The 21,307-nt window shown below is 38.8% G+C and overlaps 1 protein-coding gene across 4 annotated transcripts in view; it reads right to left on the minus strand.

The window, feature by feature from the left end:
• Positions 1-239: 239 nt before the first annotated feature.
• Positions 240-21,307, minus strand: part of C4H4orf50 (chromosome 4 C4orf50 homolog) — an 82,065-nt gene continuing 60,997 nt past the window's right edge. For 3 of the 4 annotated variants that reach the window (XM_072037784.1, XM_072037781.1, XM_038177953.2), the window contains one exon: positions 240-3,814. The gene's annotated coding sequence lies outside the window, so the exon portion shown is untranslated. Of the gene's footprint in view, positions 3,815-8,799; positions 9,962-21,307 lie in introns of those variants that run through there. The other variant, XM_072037786.1, reaches the window with a different exon arrangement.

The raw sequence follows: 21,307 nt of genomic DNA on the forward strand, positions 1-21,307 counted from the left end.
TGGCACCTCTTCAAGGAAGGAACCCAGTTTGCGTTCCTAACAACTTCTCTTCATGATATCTGGTTACCATCACACTGGTGGCTGTGCAGAAGAGTTAAATATCTGCACAGCAATAATGCTCAAAAGGCAAGATCTCCATTCATCCCAGATTTCTCATTAATACCTCAGGAGGTGGGGAAATATCTTTGTTTCAGTCCAATGTGAGTAGTGAATCTTTACTCCTTATTTAATTTACATGGTTTCTTTTTCTAAATTCCAAACAAAAGACAGAAGCCTAATTTATAAACAAGCTATAAAAATCTGTTCCATGCTGTGTCTTGTCTGACGTACTGTGAGCCCTGTAGTGATTTTCTTTGAACTATTTACATATTCCTTAAGACTTGTTTGTCATCACAGGGAGCAAGATAGAGAATCACCACTTTGAACTCTCTGATTCTCAGGCCCGCATTTTTTTCTACTTTTCCTTTTTTTCCAATTTCCTTTTTTTTTTTTTTTCCTTCTTTTTCTTTTTTGGTAGCTCTGTACCATCAAATTACTCCTAATTCCTAGAAGACAAAATTCCCCCCCTGTGCTAAAAGCTTATTCATTTTTTCTTAAGATCCGCTTAGGACCATCAGTGAGTACATGAATTGCCTCACACAGGCTTTTTATGTATTGGTTTTTATGCAAAAAGTGGTTTTGTCCTGTTAATTACATTTTTCTTCATTTTATAGAGGACAAAACCAAAATTCAGAGAGTGGAGAAATGCAGATATTCAGCATCGGTTGGTGCACACTGCACAGTAACCTCCCATATATTGGAATTTACATTCATATACCAATAGCAAGAGTCTGTTACATAAAGAAATAACAGTGAACAGAGATTTATACCACAGATACCAACAATGCCAAATACAGGTAGGTCTCCACAACTACTCTTTTCCACTCCTATGCATATAGAAAACATTAAACAGAGTGTGATGCTTTAGTGCCTATCAAATGTGAGCACTTATTTAGCCAAGTAGAAGACAGCATGAAATCTTGGTCCCAGGGAGAAATTTTCCCAGTAGAAATTTGCTGGACACTTCAGTGGTACAAGTGTTTCATCTAATACATTTAAACTTCCTCTTTCTTTTTTTTTTTTTTTTTTTTTTTTTGGCTTTACCTTCAACTTGCAAGTCAATGTCAAATAATGGTTTGTGCATGGATGCCAACGTAGAACTTGTCAGATGTATTTTTAATTCACATCCTACATAAGAAACTGTGTACTTTCTTTCCTAACAGGGACAAAAATTCCTGTCCATAATCCCATAGCTACTGATTTCTAATGCAAATATGTTTGGAGCCAAAGGCACAATATATTTTAAAGGAACTCTGCTGAAGCAGGAAAGAGGTTTGAGCAAATTTCTGTAATCCTCATGTCTGTTTCCCCTCTGCCTCCTTAAGGCACTAAAGGATTTCCGAAGGATTAGTGGCAAAACCCAGCATGCACATGTCCCTCCCTCCACCCCACAACCATGGAAAATTCAAATACTGAAATCCTTCATCTGCAAGTTAGAAATGCAGGTAGATTTGTGAAGCACAGATCAGGGCTTCCACTTTTTAAAAGTCTACAAGGACAAACATCAGCCATGCCTTAGCATAAGGTTTAACTTGGGAACTGAAGTGTGTATGTGAAATATTTCCTGGCAATTGTATTATTCTGAATGTAACGTGATTATCGTGCAGGAGTCAATCACTGTACTCCCAGCATATGCCATACATATTGGTGTGAAGAACAGAATTCAGGCTCTCAAGGTTGCATAAGGAGCTGTGGAAATACTGTAAGCTGCATTTTCAATATCTTGTGATGCTCTATACAGTACAGTATATGGGAATAAATGAACTGCCAAATAAGTCCTCATGTAATACTGCCCATTTTGTCCACATAGGGTGACAGAAGAAGGCTGTATTTACTTAGTTAGAACTTAGCAGCATCTCAATTCTCTGCCTGTAAGGAATTGGTCAAAGCAATATTGTGCATATAAAGCAATCCGAACAAAGTGCCCCATTTTGCATTCTGAGAAAGTTTAACACAAAACAATGACACATGTAAAGCAGCGCCTGGCACATTTGCCATAGACAGTACATCTAAACAAGTTAGCTCCTGCTTAGTGAAAGGAAACTGAACAGACTCTATGGCAACTAGACAGCACTTTCCACCATAAGGCAACCAGAAAATAATAGCTAGGCTCTCAGCCTCAGCTGATAATCTCACATTAAAAACTTTACCGCTTTATTACAGCAATTTCAGGTAAAGTTGGGATTTTAATTGCCAATCCTCAGCCACATGAAATGCACCCACTGGTCTATCAATTTAAATAATAAACAGGATTTTCCAATATTGGTAAGATGATTTTCATATTAGAAAGTGGCAGAATTTAAAGATCGATGTGGTAAAAACCTCAAGGAATGATGCATATTCCTTACACTAATCATTTTAAAATGAAACTGAATGGCAGAAAGCCTAAGATGTCACAAAATGCGAAGGTTCATTACCAAAATTTATAACTCATGGTGGGAGATTATGCATAACTACTAGGAAAGAGACATGATGTTTTAGTTCTGCACTTAATTCAAAAGTAAGAAGTAGGGTTTAATTGCCTGAGAGTTGTGGAAATGATACATGTTTTCAGGTGGAGGGGATGCACATGGAGAGAAACCTACACATATGTCATTGCTTTATTTTAAGAACTTGTAGTTAAGCTTCAAGTGTTACCATGCCAACGTGTCATCTTGTTACTAATCATAATCTAGAAATGCACATTACATTAATCTGATTTGGGATTCCACAGTTTATATCCTTCTGCCTCCTTTCAAAGAATATCTGCTATTACTGGGAGACAAAGCTTTGTAAAGACCAGCACATTCTAGCAGCTAGCTCAACATTAAAAAAAAAAAAAAAGTCATAAAATGGTTATCAACACTGAAAGTGCATTACACTGTAAGGGAGTGTTTTGGAGAGCAGTACCCATAGCTACTCCCACTCAGGTCAACCTGAGTATTGCCTTCAACAGTGCTGTGTGCAAGCTTTAGTTAAAAAAGGAATGTACATATCCATACAACCGCTTACGCACAAGTGTCCACATCTCCCTGCCTTCACAAATAGGTATTCAGTTATGAATAGCAGGGGACATAGGTGCATAAATGTACTTTTACTTACATAAATGTACTTACAAAAACATTTTGCAACGACATGTAATATTACCAACCAGTGTGCACAAAAACACCTATTTCAGGAAAAGCATGTATGCATGTGAATAACTTATCCAAAAATTAAATTCGGTGTGGCCTATTCATATGGTTACAATAATCAATCTAGTGTAGTACGACACAGTGTTTTGATGTTCCAAGTGCCTCCTCAATTCCTACTTACCCTTTTAAAATTTCATTTCATAGCCAGCACCTCAAGTAACGTGTCCTCAGAATTACTCAGCATCCTAACTCAGATCAAAGCATTGTTTAGGGATCCTCAAGACCATACGAGGCTGAAGATATTACATGCCCACATAAGCTGACCCATAAAGACAGGTCTGTACTTAACAAAGATTTTTCTTTAAAATGCAAATGCTTAGATCCTAAGAAAAACAAACAAACAAAATCTCAAACCACACATCAGTTTGGCTCACAAGGCCAACTTTCACTACAGTTTGTGGCTAAAACATGGCAGATGGTAAATCAGTGTAGCTTCTCAGTTTTCCCATAATGAAGCAGCTGTGGTAACCTCCAGGTCAAAGAACTTTTCCGTGTTCCTTCAGAGCAGTATTGCTTCTTCTATGTGAGCGATACATTGTTTCCTGGATAAGAGAAAGGTGAAAATACAAAGAGAAAAACGTAAGAGAAGAACCTGGATTACCACAATTTAAAGAAACATTGTTCATTTAAGGCCAAAATAAAATATTTGGAAAGTAGTGTGCCTTGGTGCTTCCGTAAAAACACAATAATTCCAGCATTAAGAGAACAAGTTGTGGAAACTGAATTGTTTTAAACACATCAAGATGTTCTCCCATGATTCACTGATTTTAAGATGAAAAGCATATCCTATACTTTTGCTACTCCTTCCTGTAAACAAGTTCCTCTCATCCATTTATCAATATGAGAAAGAACAATTCCTGCCATCTTCCCAACACTGTTTCATAACATTAGCTGGGATCCACAGAAATAGACTTTTGGATAAAGTTCGTTCCAGGGATGACAACCATCACAAATCCAACCTTCCAAGTAAACTCTATTTCTATGCCTCTTCCCAGAATAACTTCAAATTCATCATTTGAATCCTCCTTCAAATATCAAGTTTCAAAGTCTGGCTTTGCATTTTCCAATGGGGAATCATTATTACTGTTAAATAACATCAATGATGAATTGCCTGCATTTGTTGGCTAAAACATTATATGTTACAGAAACATACATCTTAGTATATCAAGAGCATGGGAAATGATATACACATACAAAATTCTAAAACATTGATATATTGTAATCGTTATTATAATAACCAGCTAGCAATAGTAATTTACTGTCATTAATAAAACACGTCCCATGTGTCCCAAAGAATAAAATCAGAAACTGGGAGGGGGAAAAAGAAAAGCCTCTATGGCTTCTACCTTAGGATAGGAAAACTTTTCCAAGCAGAAAGAGGAAGAACAGAACTAGAAAAAATATCTTGCAGAATGAGGCAGAATAATACTGGGGAGACCATAATTTTTGGAGAAGAAGCTATGTGGGATATTGTAGGAAACAAAAACAATAGGGTATGCAAGAGACAGTAATTGAGCCAGAAGTGTGCCGGCCATGCAAGAGCACAACTGTGAATCCTAGAGATAAGAGATTTTAAATCAGTCCTTCCGTACTCAACTTCACTAGTTGAGTACAGAATCTTGGATCAGAAGGTGGTGTTCAGACCTGTTTCTGATTTGATAAAACACCAGAAGCTTTCTGCAGACTTCTTAAGATATTACACTTTATATCTGCTGTAGGTGTATCCAAACCAGTTTTTGGAGTTTCCTCTCTTTTCATGGTCACATAGAGCCCTAAGCTGTACTGCCAACAAGCAGGTTATTGCAGGTTATTCTTGTCCTCAGGGGAAGAAAGGGAAGGCTACAAGATTGCTGGTACTAGGCTAAAGAATCACAGAATCATTTAGGTTGGGAAAGACCCATGAGTCAAGCCCAACCATCACCTAACACTACCAGTCAGGAACATATCCCTGTTCCTTGCCTTCCACTAACAGAAAATCTCTTCTCTGTTATCCTGTCAGTGCACATAGAAACTATGCAGGATCAGAGAGATGAGTCCCTAGGACTCATCTTATTTTAGAAGATAGAGAGTTTGCACTTTCAGCCTTTCATTTGCTTGCACAGGAGCCACCCATCATTGCCCATATTTACTGACTATTTCAAAGGGAAAACAGTTCTTAACGTATCAGGTCTGAAAACTGGTATGGCCAGAATAATAGAGTCTGATTCAAACTTCATTAATTCAATGATCATACTTTTTTATTGTTTTGCTTTGTTTTGTTTTCACTTCAGTGACCACATTTTTGTCAGCCACCAATTTAAATTTAAATCAAATTCTCCAATTTTCTAAAGTCAACATTAATGGATATTTGTGAAACAGGCACTGCAAAATATGAGAGCATTTACAGTCTTAAAGTCATTATTTGCATAAATTTCTTTCCATTTGTATAGCTTGTTTCTTCAAAGTTAATAATCAATTAAGTTTCTTATTTTTGTCACTCTTCACCTTCTCTTTCATGTTCCTTTCATTGTTCCTTCCCATATGAACTTATTTATCCCTCATTTTATTCTCCACTCCAGGTCTCTTTCAACCTTTATGCTCCTTGCAGTCTTATTTTCCTGACATATTTATTATTCACCCACCTCCTCTTCTTTTTCTTCATACCACTTATCTAACTCTAAATAATATGGCAAAGTAAATGACTACTGAACTGTTTTGTAATTCCTCATGTCAGGGAGGATATCTCTTTTGTGAAATGCTTGAGGCAAATAAAGAAGGTCTTCATGATGTCACTGTACCAAAGAAAATTATCAACCAAGCATGTGCAGTGCATAAGCACAAAGGTGCAGTTTCCAGCAGGGCTTCACAGTGATTAAAAACCAGCTGAGTCTTTATCAACAGTGAACCTATAAGTTTCAGCATGGGTATTTCTGGTGCTCAGAAATCTGATGGCTTCCTGTTCTTTGTTATGGCTAAAGCACTTGCTTGAGCAGCGATGCAGAGGCTGGGTTCATGCTCCTCCACATCACAAAAGGAGCAAAATCAATTTCAGTCACCAGCACAAAGAACTGCTAATGCAGAAGGTCATTAAACAAAACTGATTTCTTCATGACATTGAAGCCTTAAAGGGAACCTTACAAAATAAAAATATGCTCTACTGCCTAAGCCAGGGCTGAAGCATTCCCAACATAGCAAAGATCAGCAATCCATTTTCATGTGCCCACTTGATGTTCTTCAATCTTTTATAACCTCTGTGTAGTGCCTGGATTTATTTGTTCTATTTGCTCCGTACAATACCCATCTATCCTTGTTCATCACGCACTAAGTCTCAGGAAACTGTAAGATCATAGGAAGCACACAATTTTCTTCTGATTCTTTGAAAGAAAGCATGAAAACTTGTGATACCTCTATAAAAAGCATATCAAAATGATGTCTGCTAGCTTTCCAAGTATTTGACGTGTATTTAGGCAGTGGACCATCATGTAATTCCAACAGTATCACTCTGCTTTTTGACTAATCTTAGCCAATGCATACTGGGAATATTTGCTGATAATAACTAACACAACATCAAAGACCTGAAGTCACCAATACACAGTGAGTGCTTTATGCTTCAGATCTGATATACAGGGTAGGTACATCATTGTTTTTTTGTTGTTGTTATTATTATTAGAAGTATTTAAAGGAAAGAAAGTGAAAAATTCAAGGAATTAATAACATTTCTTTATATCCAACAAGGACATGCATATAATCTGTGAACAAATGTTTGAAGAATATACAGTGAACACCTGAAAATAATGTATGCTGCAAAATATAAAATATTTACTCTGCTCTGTATTGGCCATTACTAAGCATCACATATTATCCCCTCTTTGGTATCATTGAAGCACCACTGGCTTTTACCATTGTTCTGGAGCTACAGCGGCACAAATGAGAGAAAATGGCAGGCATGAAGGCTTGTGATGTTCTTCAACATTTGATAATAAAGTTAAAGATAATTTACTTGGTCTGACTAATATAATCATGAGCCATTTTTATAATTTCTATTAATTACAGAAAATTAAAAGTCTGTGGCATATGTCAATAAAAAATGATCTACCATAAATTGTTTCATGTATGTCTCATAGTACAACCTGAGTTCATAATATAAACTTCTTTATTTAGACAAAGTTTGATTATCTGATTATAGAAAAACTGGTGAAAGAGATTGCAAGAAAGAAAATGTTGCAAAGCTGCTTTTTACCACAATACACATGGGATCCCTTAGCCATTTGGTAAATAAATGTTGTTTAACCAAAAGCATACTGATCTTCACAAAAACGTTTGATTTCTGTACTTGGAAAAAGAAAATCAAATAGTATTTGATGTGGTCTTCTCATTCACAACTTGCTGTTTATAAAGTTAATTTTTAATTGATGGATTCATGTTGGAGCTCAAGAGGTGTGAATCTCATTAAATTCTGAATGGAGACATATTGATCCCAATTACAACTAAAGGCCAACAGAGCTTGGCTATATCTCAGAGGAAAGGAAAAGCTACAACAATTGCATCCAATAAAACAAAACAAAACAAACAAACAAAAAAAAACCACCACCACCAACAAAACACAAACAAACAACTAAACAGCCATGGCTGCTTGAAACCATAAATAAATTATATTATCTTCTGTTAGAAAACGAAATCATGGTAATCTAATTTTTTGTACTTAATAAAGGTATTACATACTAAATTGTGTTACATTTATAGATCTGATTCAACATTGTTGCTCTGGATTTATGTCAATTTCTTTCTTTTCAAACTAACAGAGTAATTCAGGGAAAAATTAATTCATGCAGTGATGAATGAGGTTTGTTTTAATCAAATTCTGTGCAAAATGCATTACTTTCATTAACAGTTGAATCTGGTCAATATAAAACATATGAGAAATGCTATTTAACGGTATGGAACTTTTCAGGAAAACATAACACACACTCATATTCACACTCTTTGGACAATTTAAGAGTCTTAATTGGGGTTGGGTAACCACAGTGACCAGGTGTTGCAAATGTAAATCTCACAAATGGGCATGGAGAGTTGAATTCACCGCTGTGCTGAGCACCATCCTGGAAGTTTATTTCTTCTAATAATGACAAAACTATATATATATAAAATATATATATTTGCATATTTGCTTTCAAAAATATCTTCTAAAATAACATCCTTGCAAATACTTCTTGTTCTGATGCAAGACACCCAGCTTTGACAGACTAATGCTTACAGAAGAATCCCAATTCCTAACCTCCTCCTTATCAAATATTCCAGAATTTTGCAGGCGGGCAGCAGTAACACGTGAACTTACAAGATCAATCTCTAACCTATAGTCTTGAAAATGCAGCCAAAGCAAGCCAGCTTGCCAAGGAGCTTAGTGTGAAACATGCTGGTATGAAGCAGTCCAAAAATTGGAAATGACAAACTAAGAAACCTCAAAGTCTGATCACAGATTGTTGAGAAACACACAGACAAAAGATAAAACCAGCTGGAATCTTTTTTTTTTTTTTTTTAATGATAAAGAGTTCACCCAGTGCTAGTCCTAGTTAAGGAATGGCCCCATTCCAATTTACAATAAGAAGCAATTAAACCACCTTTATTTTCAAAGCATCTTCCACAGGAAGATGTTTACTGATTTGATTTTCCTTTACAGATACCACTCCATTTATACACTCCAGACCTTTTACTAGCCTTGAAAATCTATTGACACTTATTAATGTATGGGATCTTTTCATCCTAAGGTAAATTGAGGACATGAACTTGGTGTTATTTATGTCTCTTTACATCTCTCATTAAGACAGTTATAATGGATTTAAAAGCTAATACAAATGAGTTAACCTCACACTATAGAGACAAGAAGAGCACAGCACCCTCAAATACAACAGCAGCATGGCACTGTTTGTGTGCGTGCTTTAGCACCACAGTACATTGAGTTGCAACTAGAACACACGGTGTTTATTTCAGTGATGAACATCTTACACCCAGGTTGACACACAACACTTGTGCAGCCCTTAAACCCCTAAACGTGCAAATAGAAGCATGATCAGCTCAGTTATTTCCAAACCTTTGGGGCTGGTGGGCCACTCCTTTTCCCTACAGGTTCTCAGAGAGATATCCTTAACATCATAATCTTAAAGATAAGATTCTGCCACTAATGTGCAATTCAATTTTCTCAGAACTGGAACAGATGTACTTAGAGCAAGTAACAGATATGAAGCCTGTAAAAAACCATGCTTCATTTTCTGGGTTCGATTCAACCTCCTTGCAGCAAGGCACTGCAAACTGAATCAACAGACAACGAGGGGAAACCCTGTGCCTCAGAGTGGGTCTGTGGGCGATGCTGGGGAAGCCAAGGAGGTAAGTGCAACCATAACATTTGAAAGACCTGCTGGCAGAAAAGAGTACACGTGAGCAGGAAAACATAACATCTTTGGAAGTAGAAGCCATCTGGGCCTTTCAGTCTCGGGAGAATGCTGTCTCTTTACCAGATGATCTTCCCAGACAGACATATTCATATTTCCATGGGTAAAAGCTACACAGAAGACCAAGGGTTGCATTCATCTATACCACAGCAACCTTTGTGCCAGAGGGGTTTTGTCATGGGAAGAGCACCACTGTGCCTGCAAATGTGGGGCTGCCATTGTCCTTCAGGATGTTTGCTGATCTGGAAAACACCACAAACCGTCCTTCAGAAAAAAAAAAACATTCATTTAAATTATTCGAGTTAGGGAGAGTCACAGACATTTTCTTTAAAAGTCAAGGTCATTAAGAATGGCTCACTCAATATAAGACAAGATTTTATGACTCACAGGAGATCAGGAAAAATCATCAGCAACACTGAATATTTAGAGAATAATGTTTAGTCACCAAAAACACTTCAAGAGTTATTGTGACCTCCTTAAACACTTTTTCTTTCTTTCTTTTTTTTTTTTTTTTTTTTGTTAATTGCTGCAGCAGAGCTGTAGCAGTAGCAAAGAAATATCTTCTCCTTAAATGCACAGTCATACAAGTAATTGATCAGCAGGTTTGCCTCGCTGCTGTCAGCATAAGAAAAATGGGCAAGTAAATTCACATTTCATCAAGGCATTTTAGATCTCCCTACCCCTTCAGCCATGCAAGGGAAAATGATATATGCTCATGCAGAACAGATAAGGTAGCATCTCAGATAAGGATTTCTAGATGCTCTGCACACCACAGCAAAAGCTTGGGAAGACAGGAGCACACAAATATTTGAAATTTTTATTTATTTTTATTTTGATTTATTTTTACAAAGGCCTGTTGCAAGCCAGAATAACTGCTAGAGTAGGCAGGATGTTTTTTTAAGTAGCAATCAAAAAAGTATCACTACAATAAGAAATCAATGGGAAATCATAGGCTTTCTGTGGTTGTTTCCTCAACCTGCTGCCAGACCGGCCTGCAGAAGATTTGTTAGGCAGCCTGCACAGCCTTGTCTGCCGCAGGCAGTGGGTGTAGGGCCTTGGACACCCCACAGGTCAGCTGGACAGTCCCCTAGTCACCTGGAAAGCTTAAGGACCAACACCAAATTCTGCTCAGAGGCAGCAATCTAAACTCTGCAGAGTTTAATAAATGATTTTATTCCAAATCTAACTGCTTTAAATATATTGATGAAAGAAAAACATCTGTTGTTCCCATCAATATTTACGGAGGCAAAACAAGTTTCCCTGGTCAAGCTTTACCCCTGTAGTGGAGGATTCAGCATTCAGCATATGACCTCCATAGAAAGAAGTCAATATTTTACATTCCTGTCCCCTTGAGCACTGAAAAATTTGGAAATCAGACAAAATGAACACAGTGGCCCAGATTCTCTCTGTCATTTGGGCAGCTTTGCATTGCATCATTAGTCCTAATTCACCCTACAGGGGCCATCATGAGCCTCAAAGTCTGTTGTACTACCATCCTCCTGCTCTGTGGCTAGAAAAAGTGACAACACGCTCACCCTCCAGGGACCTCTGACTGCTGAAATGTCACTCTGTAGCTGTGGATAAGTATAAATTACAGCAGGCTGCTATAACTTATACTGGGGACGTCTATTGAATTTTAAGTACATGCTTGGGACATACGTGCCCAGACAATTCTCCTATCTGTGCTGGACCAATATCTCTACTCAGACACAGACTTCAAGGTCAGCCATAAAGTAAGCAGGGGAAAAAGTGCAGGGTGCCAACACATATTTCATCTGCCTTTGCAGTACCGTCATATCAGCTGCTAGGCTTCCTAGAATACCCATGTCCTCAAATACCATAAGGAAAATGAGGATTTGTAGGCCATCAGACTACAGGCAGCCTGGCACTATGTGAAGAGCTGCTGCTGACCTGCATTCCAGCTACAGAGCTACGTAAAGGTGGGGGTGGCAAGGAGCTGATCTCCAGGCTGCTGCTTGACCCAGCCTATGGTTATATATGGGCATAACCAGTAAATCCCAGACCAGTGCAGAGATGATCCCAAACTAGCAGAGCCACTAGGATGACGTACACATCTCTTTATCCTCTCTTCCTCCTCACTGAGCTTTGCATGCACATATCTAAAGCAAGGGGCTGCAGGACCTCCATGATCAGGTGCTGGCATGTAGGGGTTTCCACATGGGGGTACTAAAAGCGGTCAGAAACACTTTTCACAGAACACTGGATTTTGATGAGGCTGCAGGAATCACGCCTGATTTCCTGCCAGGTCCTCTTCCCTGGTCTTCAACAGCACTGCTGGCAGATTGACAGGGAGTGGGAGTTTGAAAAAAGTTATTGCTCCAGGATCGCCTCAGAGATTGCAGAGCTCCTAAGCTGTTGGCTCTTCTACAGATCTCATTAGGCAGCTTGCCAAGAAACTCAGTGGAGTATCCCTGCTCGTAGACTCCAAGGCTGCCAGCTCCCTGTTAGCCCACCATACAGAAGGACAAGAAGTAAGAGTCTGGAAGCTCTGAAAATGTGCAACTCCTTGGCATCCCCATCAGCCAGAGGATGCAGACAGAGTGCCCTGAGCTGGGGACCCCAAAGCTTCTGATGCTTCCAGTTCCAGGTCTTAACTTAAACAAGAATTTTGGGTCGGGGGGGGGGGACGGGACGACACATGCACTCACTTTCATTTCAAATTAGAATACAGCCAAATTAAATTTATCAAAATTATAAAAATCCTCTGCAAAATGGAATGATCTTTTTCCATTCTACACCACTTAAATAATAGGCCACTATGGCTGATCTACAGCATGTCTTATGATCCAGACCCCTAAACATATAGATTGTCCTATCACTCAGCAAATAGCACTTTCATTTCGTTCAGAGGCTTTTCACTCTTCCTCCTTACCTCAAGTATTCATCCCCCCTCATCTTTACATTCAAAAGCAAGACCTTCAAGGAATAAGGTGTTTTGTGGGGTTTTCCCCATTAAACATACCTATATAACTGTGCAGCTCCAGAGAAAACAACAACAAAGCTCAAAAAGACACTAATTTCATATGCTTGCATTGACTAAGTTGAGAAGGATTTATTTTTCTCAAATTCATATTATCACAAAGCTCTCTATGCAGGTCAGCAGGCTTATGTAACAGTGATGCATCTGGCTCTCTGTCCCAAATAAGACAGAATATGCTGTGACTGCTACATAACCTTCTGTGCTGTTCATCAAAGGCTTGTATCCACCTATTTTCCTATTAAAGGAGACCCACTAAAATCTCATCCTTCAATTTTCCAAAGACCAGCAATTGTTGTATTTTCCCAGCCTGGAGCTTACAATTAGACACAATGAATTATTTTTCTGAGGCACTCTCTCTCTCTCTTTCCCTCTCACTTTTTAAAATTCCCTAGCACCCATCAATTCAACAGCAGTTTTGCTTCTGGAAAGAAAATATTTTGAGTTAATTAACATTAGTTATATTTTAACATGTTCTGTTAAGTTCAGTTGTTAATTTGTGTATTCACTCCATCGTATTTTCTTACTGATGCTACTTGCTCAGCCCTTTCCTATAACCATCTCCATTTTGTCATACATCCACCAGAAACCCCTCTGAAATGGCCATGGGCAATGCCCAGGGAATTTATACTTCTGCACAGGACACAGCACCAAGGAGATGCTATCCAGACTTAGATGTAAAAATCTTTTCTGCATTAAAACAAGGACAAGGTATCGGGAAGGGGAGAGGACACAAATCAACAGCAGGTGCCCAGCACTCGTGCTGCCATGGAGTAAGTACATGCACCTCCATGGCATGCATTCAGACTTGAGAACAACAAATTTGACCCTCTTTTGTAGTCACAATAACATATTTTATTCAGCTATTAAACAAATGTAGACATCTATGTAAATCCTAGTTCTAGACCAAGAAGGTAACTCTAATTTGCAATTCCAATCTCCAGCTAGCATGGAAATGAAACCACTGGCTTCTTATAAATATTCTAATATGGTTAAATGCAGGATGATGCACTAGGAGCAACGTGTGCAGCCCATGCCTGCAGAATAGCAGACCATGTCCAGAACAGCACCAAAAATGATGCAGAAACTTTTCTAGCCAACAAGAGGTCAGCACAACCATGAAGCACAAACCATAAAGGGTTAGGATTATAGGATAAAGGATGTAAACTAGCAGCCTGGTTGACAGACAAGCATTTGACTTCTCTTGGAGGCACCTGCACTAAGTGGCATGTGTGAACTGGGGATTCCCTACCATTGTTTCTGAGTATGAGGCTTTTCAGAATACACATTCTATAGGTATAACTTCCACATTTATTTTTACAATTGTTTCCATTTTTACTACAAATGAAAATATTGACACTAGATATGGAAAACAATTTAATACCGAGTTCACAAAAAAACAGTGGCTTTATCCGCAGGAGTATAACTAAAACTTCGAAAATTCGCATGTGCAATAACATCCAGAGCATGGCCTGTTAAGTTATCCAAATAGCAGGCATTTCCCAAGTAGCAGGAACAATTTTATGCTCAGTTAACATATGCAGTGCTATACTAAGCCCAGTAAAACAACAGTATCTATTCAGCAAACAGGAAAAAAATTCTGTATGTCTATCACACTCGATCAGATTTCTCCACCCACTTTAAGCAATTAGTTTCAGACTTTCTGACCACATTTCTATAAAATACACCCTTCCCTCCTACAGCTTGTTAATGCATTAGCCTGTAATTTTATAAGGAGCTCTTGGAGATAACCTTGATTACCTCATCACCTTCAACAGACTTGCATGCCTGTGGAGCTAGAATCCTATTTACCACCAGAGATCCTCTGGGTGTGCCTACAGAGAGAAGGCCATGGATGCAGATAACCTCTGCCCTTTTAGGCTCTGCACTGAATAGGTGAATGAGAAAAGAATGCCTGTCATCAAGCTACAGATAAAAGATAGGTCAGACTCACTGGAAAACCCCTGGAAGTGGGAAGTTCAGTTCAATTAAATTTGCAAGGGAAGAAGCAGATAGTGCAATCTGTCTGGGTGAGATTTGAGGGGAGGGCTTCTTATGGCCAAAATATTTGGTTACTAGGTGCTTTCAGCCAGGACTTCAGCTGGCATGGCTTCATGGGTGAGCTCACTTCTAGACGGATGGCTTAAGCAGCTGGTTATGTACTTGTGGCTTTTAGTTAATGGGCTTGGTCTTGCAAACCCTTCTCACACAGATCTGTTCAAGAGGGCTGGAATGAGAACAGTGCAGTCAGGAGACAGAAAATTAAGCCCAAAGTACTAGGATGCAACAGTTCTGCTGGCACCAAGTTACTGCAAACAGTTGCATAAGCTGAAGAAAGGCAAGAGCAATAGTTACAAGTGTCTGCTTTTAGCATTATATTTACAGCTTTTTCCTGACTGTGCATATATTAAGCAGATTGCAAACTTGTAGTGAGTGGAGGGAACAATCTGGGTATTTATAAAGCAGTTAACCTTTAGGAATGACCTTTGTATTAACATTAAACCAGTCTGCCTCATGTTCAGAGGACCAGTATTTTCATTATTTGGAAAATGAGAAAACATTTTATAATTATCTGTGAAGATAGCCAGAAAGAAGATTTCAGCCTCATACTCTGAAAGATCTTGGCTGGTACAGACTGTACAAGAGATGGAATCAATGCAATCCCGAGACAGTAATGAAGCACAAGTGGACAGTGCCACAATGAGGCTACTACATAAACCAGCCCAGGACTGGGGTGGAAAATAAAATCTTTTTTTTTGTTTTCCTGACATGGTGACCCTTCACGGCAAAGTGTTCCCACTGACTTTCTCCTAATCCAGACAAACATACCACACCTGTCTTTGTTGAGAAGCTACTGCCAGTATCAGCTAACAGCTGGAGTCCTCAGCGATATTATTTATCCGGTACTAAGCTGGGACCAAAATATGAGAAACAATGGTTGGCATGCCACCATTTTTCTGACCTTACCTCAGTGTTTTCTTGTTTCCTTGGCAACTCACAAAACTCACTGAAAAAAAAATCCCTATTATAACGGAAAAAGTAGATTTTTATATTTAGATTTGGCTAACCCATCCATTAAGAAAAGGAAACACAATCAAATGACATTGATAGTGGCAGTAACACTGATAAACACATTATTGTCAATGACTACATCTGCAGAAACAATTAACTGAAAGTACAAGACAGTTGTTTGTGAACGTCCTGGTCTGATTTGCTCAGGTTACTTTGTACCTTAGCAAGCTATTTCATAAAAATACTTCACACATATTGTGAATGCTGTAACTGAATTGCAATTTCTTTCATTCATTCAGCTGATTCAAAATTAACTCCCTGATAAAAGACCATGTGAGCCAAATCCTGCTTTTCATTCACATTCAAAGATACAAAAACAGTGAAGCAACCTTTGGTTTTCTCCAGAGAGAATATACGATGGTCCCAAACTACATATTAATACAATGAATTATTCAAAATCACAGAAGGTAACAACAAACATTTTGTTAGGTGTAATGATACAGCTTAAACATGAAAAAAAAAAAAAAAAAAAAAAAGAACAAACAAACAAACAAAAAAAAAAAACATAAAAGGACTGTAATTAGCAGTTACAACAGCAGAGTTAAATTAAACAGCAATACTGCTGTTGCCTATGCACTTCATCAGTGGATGGTTTCTGCTGCTTCAGCAGTACAGAACCATTCCAGCCCCAAGAGACACTAAAGTCTCAAAGATCCCCTCTTGCTCTGTGGGAAGACAAACCCAGAGGCCCATAAGGACAGGTACATATCCCCCTCACAAGTCCTCCTTCACTTCAGCAAACAGGAGGCAAGTCTCCATCTGATTCCAATTTGCTTATTCTCACTGGTAATATTTGAAGAAGAATTCGATAGATCATACACTTCTCCCTTCTCCAGCATGTTTGCCCAGTACAATCCTGTCCCAGATAACTCAGATTCACTACATCATAGACTATTATTGCAAATAATTCCGGCCCCATGTTTGTAAATGTGAAAAATTAGGTCTGGAGTTTAAGAAATACGCCCTCTATCATCCAACAAAGCACAAGGGATACTTCTTGGGGCTAATTAGTAACTCTTATACACTGCTGTCTGATTCAGCATGACATAAGGCATACTTCAATAATGTTTCTGGAAGAAAAAAAAAAAATTTCAATTCCACTACAGGAACATGGATTATGTGAAATGAGGCTTAATGTGTGCATGGTCTGAGTTGTTACACACCAGTGAAGAGCAGTCATTCAGCACACTACAGATCCTTACTCTATCTCATGAAACACAAATTTATCACAGAATAATATGATTTAGGAAGCCTAACAAGAAGACATGGAACATGTCTCCTCAGAAAAGCATCGCACTGTTGATGTGAAGAAAATTCAACTCAAAAAAGAAGAAATATGAAACATAAATACCCAGTGCTGTGCTCTTTAACATTAACAGATGACCTTCTCTTTTGACTGAAGGCCTCAGGTTGGAGATAATACTTCTAATATATAACCAGCTCTTCCTTATTCATTTATAATTTACATGTTGTATCTCCCCAGGTAAACATTATTTAGCAATACAGAAAAGACAATTTAAATCTTCCTTACACCCAGAAGTGATTTTTATTCTAAGTGATATGTGTTAAGGGATTTTGGCAAGCTCACAGGGAGCTACTAAATAAGGTAGTTCATTCACCCTCATTTCCTTCCACCCTTCCTCACACCTGTATAAATAGATATTCATGTGATGCCTTCACCAGACTCATTGACAGCACTGGGATGCAGCCAGTTCAACAGGTGTTCTCCTCTGATGGAGGGCAGCTTTCCCATGGCTCATGTCTCTGCACAGGCAGCAGCGAGGAAGAGGATGACCTTGCTTTCTCCCCACTCAAACCCTAAGACAACATTTTAACTTGCACTACCAGACACCAGAGTCAGTTCTCTAAATGATTATAGCTAAAAGAGACTGTGAAGGCTAGCCTAGATGTTCTGCATCCCGAACCTTTGCTTGAGCATATGAAGCTGCTGAGGATTATGTGGCTGATTATCCTGCAAACTGCATGGCCTTGAGCCTGAGAAAGAGCACACAGCTCTTAAAGAATGACACCAGACCACTTCCCATGTACTTTCAGGTCATTTACATTTCTCATGGAGACAACAGATTTTCTTCCTTGCTTCAAAATATGTAAATCCCTGCCATTTTCAGCAGCAAAAGGTAATAAATGCACACATTTCTCCCATCTTCCTCCTCCATTGCCCAAGGGACTCGAGCACAGAGCAAGGCACTCTGTTACCCATCTGGTTTTGTGCCTTACTGCCCTGGGTACCTGGGCCTTCTTCATGCTGTAAACTAAACCTTGAAACATGCTCAGCGGTTCTCTGCTTGCAAGACCTTTTTTTATAAGACTAATAGACACAAGAGACTCCCACATATTCAGTATATCTGCTTCATTGCTGACAGGAAGAAGAATAACGTGGATAATTTTCTGAGTTTGCAAATCCTTGCTTACATAAAAAAAAGCAATTAGATTAACTCCTACGTGAATAAGACCTTTGCAGAATCAGAACCTATTTTATCATCAGAAATTACACACCAAAGGGAACTACTGAGAGAACTTCTATTTTTATTTCAATAACTCTAATGCTATTCAGCCTGCTCAAGTAAGGACCAACTTGATATGCCTGGGTGGGTGGTGGCTGCAAGGATTAACTGCTCTACATCTCCCACATTTCTGACAGCACCAAGGGTTTTGAACAAAAACAAATAGCAATATGAGCAAAACAAATACCCAGCCATTCCCTGAGTCCCACTAATGTGGTGAAAGAACCTTTTTCTTTCAAGTTCTCACCTGACTACCACACTAAATTACTTCTGTCAAGGATGCAAAACCAGCAACTGCTGCCTCATTAGCTGCTGCACAGCCGTGTGAAACAAGACAACAGCTGGCTAATGCAAAAACCATCTTCATCGGGTGGCCTGGAGAAGGGGGCATGCAGAAGTTTGTGTCCTGCAGCCACAAGCCGCATTGTCTACCCCTTCCCTCTTCTCCAGAGAGCTCATTGCACAGCCAAACTTTTTTGTTGGCTCTTGAGCATGAACAAAACCACTTTGTGCTGGGAAGGAGGGGGGGAAAAGCAATGCAAATTGAATTGCTGATGCAAGAATCTTTCTTCCCTTATTTCTCCTACAGAAAGCTGTCAGGGCAGCGCTAGCCCTGCTTGGAGAGTGGGCTGACAGTCCCAACAAAGCAAGTCACAAAACTGATCTGGCTTTTCAGGGTCAGACAAAAAGGAAAATTGCTGGGACCCTTCTCAAGCAATGAGAGATTTCCTTTGTAGGACTGCAGGCCAAATGAAGGCTCACGAGAGACTACAACTTTAACTCGTTCTTTTATTTCAGTGGCTGTTTCACAGACTTAGCCAAAAGCTTCAAGTAGTAGCACAGTTGAGCTGTGGCTACATGCATATTTTTAGATTGGTTTCCAATGGAAACAGAGCATTCACCACTACTGTGCCTCCCCATACCTGCCTCCCTCCATCACTTTTGAACCCAGAGGCCATATTTAACTAAAACCAACATAGGAGAAAAGCCTCAAAGTTTCCTCAAGTTCCTGAGAACTAGGAGACACAGTACAAGAAAGCAACTCCTACAAAAGTAAGCTTTCTCACTACAGGAAAAGCTACACAAGTTAGATTTTTTTATTTTTATTTATTTTTCCCCTAGGGAATGCACGTGGATCCTTTGTGTACCCAGATACTGCAAAGTTTCAGCTGGGGTGTAACTCAGAAATCTTCAACACATAGGTAAATCTGATTCAGAAATCTGCTGCTTCTTCCCATGTACCACTTCTCATTGCTTTGTCATCAGTACAGGTTCCCACAATAGACCAGCGTGAAACCATGCCTGTTATCTAACCACAGTGTAACCTAGCATTTTCTCTCATAAAATGAAGTTGCCTTGTCCCTACTATAATACAAAGTCACGTGCTTCAACAATTTCATTCAGCACCAGGAACTTAGCTACACAGAAACCACCTTTTCTTCATGCTGGAAATATCCAAACAATGTCTGCTTCCCAGGGGCACGTTCACACATAGGATCAGTACTGGGACTGTCTTTTAATGGTGTGGCTGCAGACTGCAGCAATGAGACTCACATGGCATCATGTAAGGGCTTTCCCAGTGAATGACACCTCTGTGATTACTGACCTGTTCTACAAAAATTTGGCTTCAAGTGCTAGTTTTTCTCATACTCCACAAGTGAAGGGCCTAATCCACGTGGGACCGAATACTCTCTCGAAGGGCCTATGCATTACATCAGTGAGGGTGCTGGTTACAAAAAACCCTCAATTACTTCATTTATATAGATAGCCAGATCCTTCGGTGTCTTTACATTGGTAATGCAAGGTTACTATAGCAACCTCTGTATGACCTGCATAGTCAGGAGAGCAGGGAAGAGCTGATAGCTGAATTAATGTATTTTCAGCCTTGAATAGGAAACATTAAAGATTAATGGTCCATGAAATTCATATATGCTCTACTCATTATGTTATATTTATCCCTTTCCATCTCCTTTTTGAAATACATTTATCTTTAAATGTTAAACTACAGCACATGATACAATACCTTAAAAAAACATCATTTAAGCTTTTTATTTCTTTCCTATTTTCAGTTTAGCAAGGAGTTAAACTACTTCAAAAAGTCCAAAGACTAAAGTACATTTCAGAGTATGGTTGGCCAAATTAATAGCATCTTGTTAGAAACCAGAGTTCATAACTAGATTTGAAGATGTTTCCACAATATTTAAAATAAACAAATTCAGAACCAGCTAGCCAGTTTAGGGAACATCAAGCACATTTTTTTTTTTTTTTTTTTTTTTTTTTTTTTTTCCCATATTTAACTGGTTCTTAGGAGGTCACTAACTTTCATTCAACTAGACGCTTGCCAGCAGTCTACTACAAGTTCAAAATGCATCGAAACAAAAATTAAAAATTTGCTTGATATTACCTCAGAAGACAAAAGGAGACATTGCTCCTGGATGCAGGACCAGATGAATGTTGTTCACACAACCGGGATCACCATCATATGAAGGAAATGCACTGTGGAGGGAGATAGTGGGGAACAGCAGCAATTTTTTTCTTTTGCTGGAGAGTCATTAACATGATCACCTACTACGAGAATGACAGGCAACATGCATAGTTTTAGTCTACATTTCCTTCATTACTACTGCACAAAATGCTTGTGTGTGCACATATCATCATAGATCGAAAAGGCGTGGGTAGCTTTATCTGCCTTTTAACTGCTTCAGGTTCAGTATAGGCAAGAAATTCTCATTCAGATCAGGGCTTCAAGTGAGATTTAAATAGCATATAAGTCATATGGCAACCTTCCATATAGACGTGAAATTCTTTCTTTACAGGACAGTAAATAAATGTTCATTGTTCTCTCTCAGGCAAGTTCCTTTTTTATTATTTTTTTTATATATGTCATGGTAATATAATTCTTCTCTGAGCCAACTCCTTCTCCCAAAGGCAACAGGATTATTTTTCTGTTTTCAGGAAGGAGAGAAATTGAGCTTCAAAATGCTGTGCCTGAAAGCCATACACTATAAGGGGAGA

The sequence above is a fragment of the Anas platyrhynchos genome, chromosome 4 (assembly GCF_047663525.1).
Source record: "Anas platyrhynchos isolate ZD024472 breed Pekin duck chromosome 4, IASCAAS_PekinDuck_T2T, whole genome shotgun sequence".
Classification (NCBI taxonomy): Eukaryota; Metazoa; Chordata; class Aves; order Anseriformes; family Anatidae; genus Anas; species Anas platyrhynchos.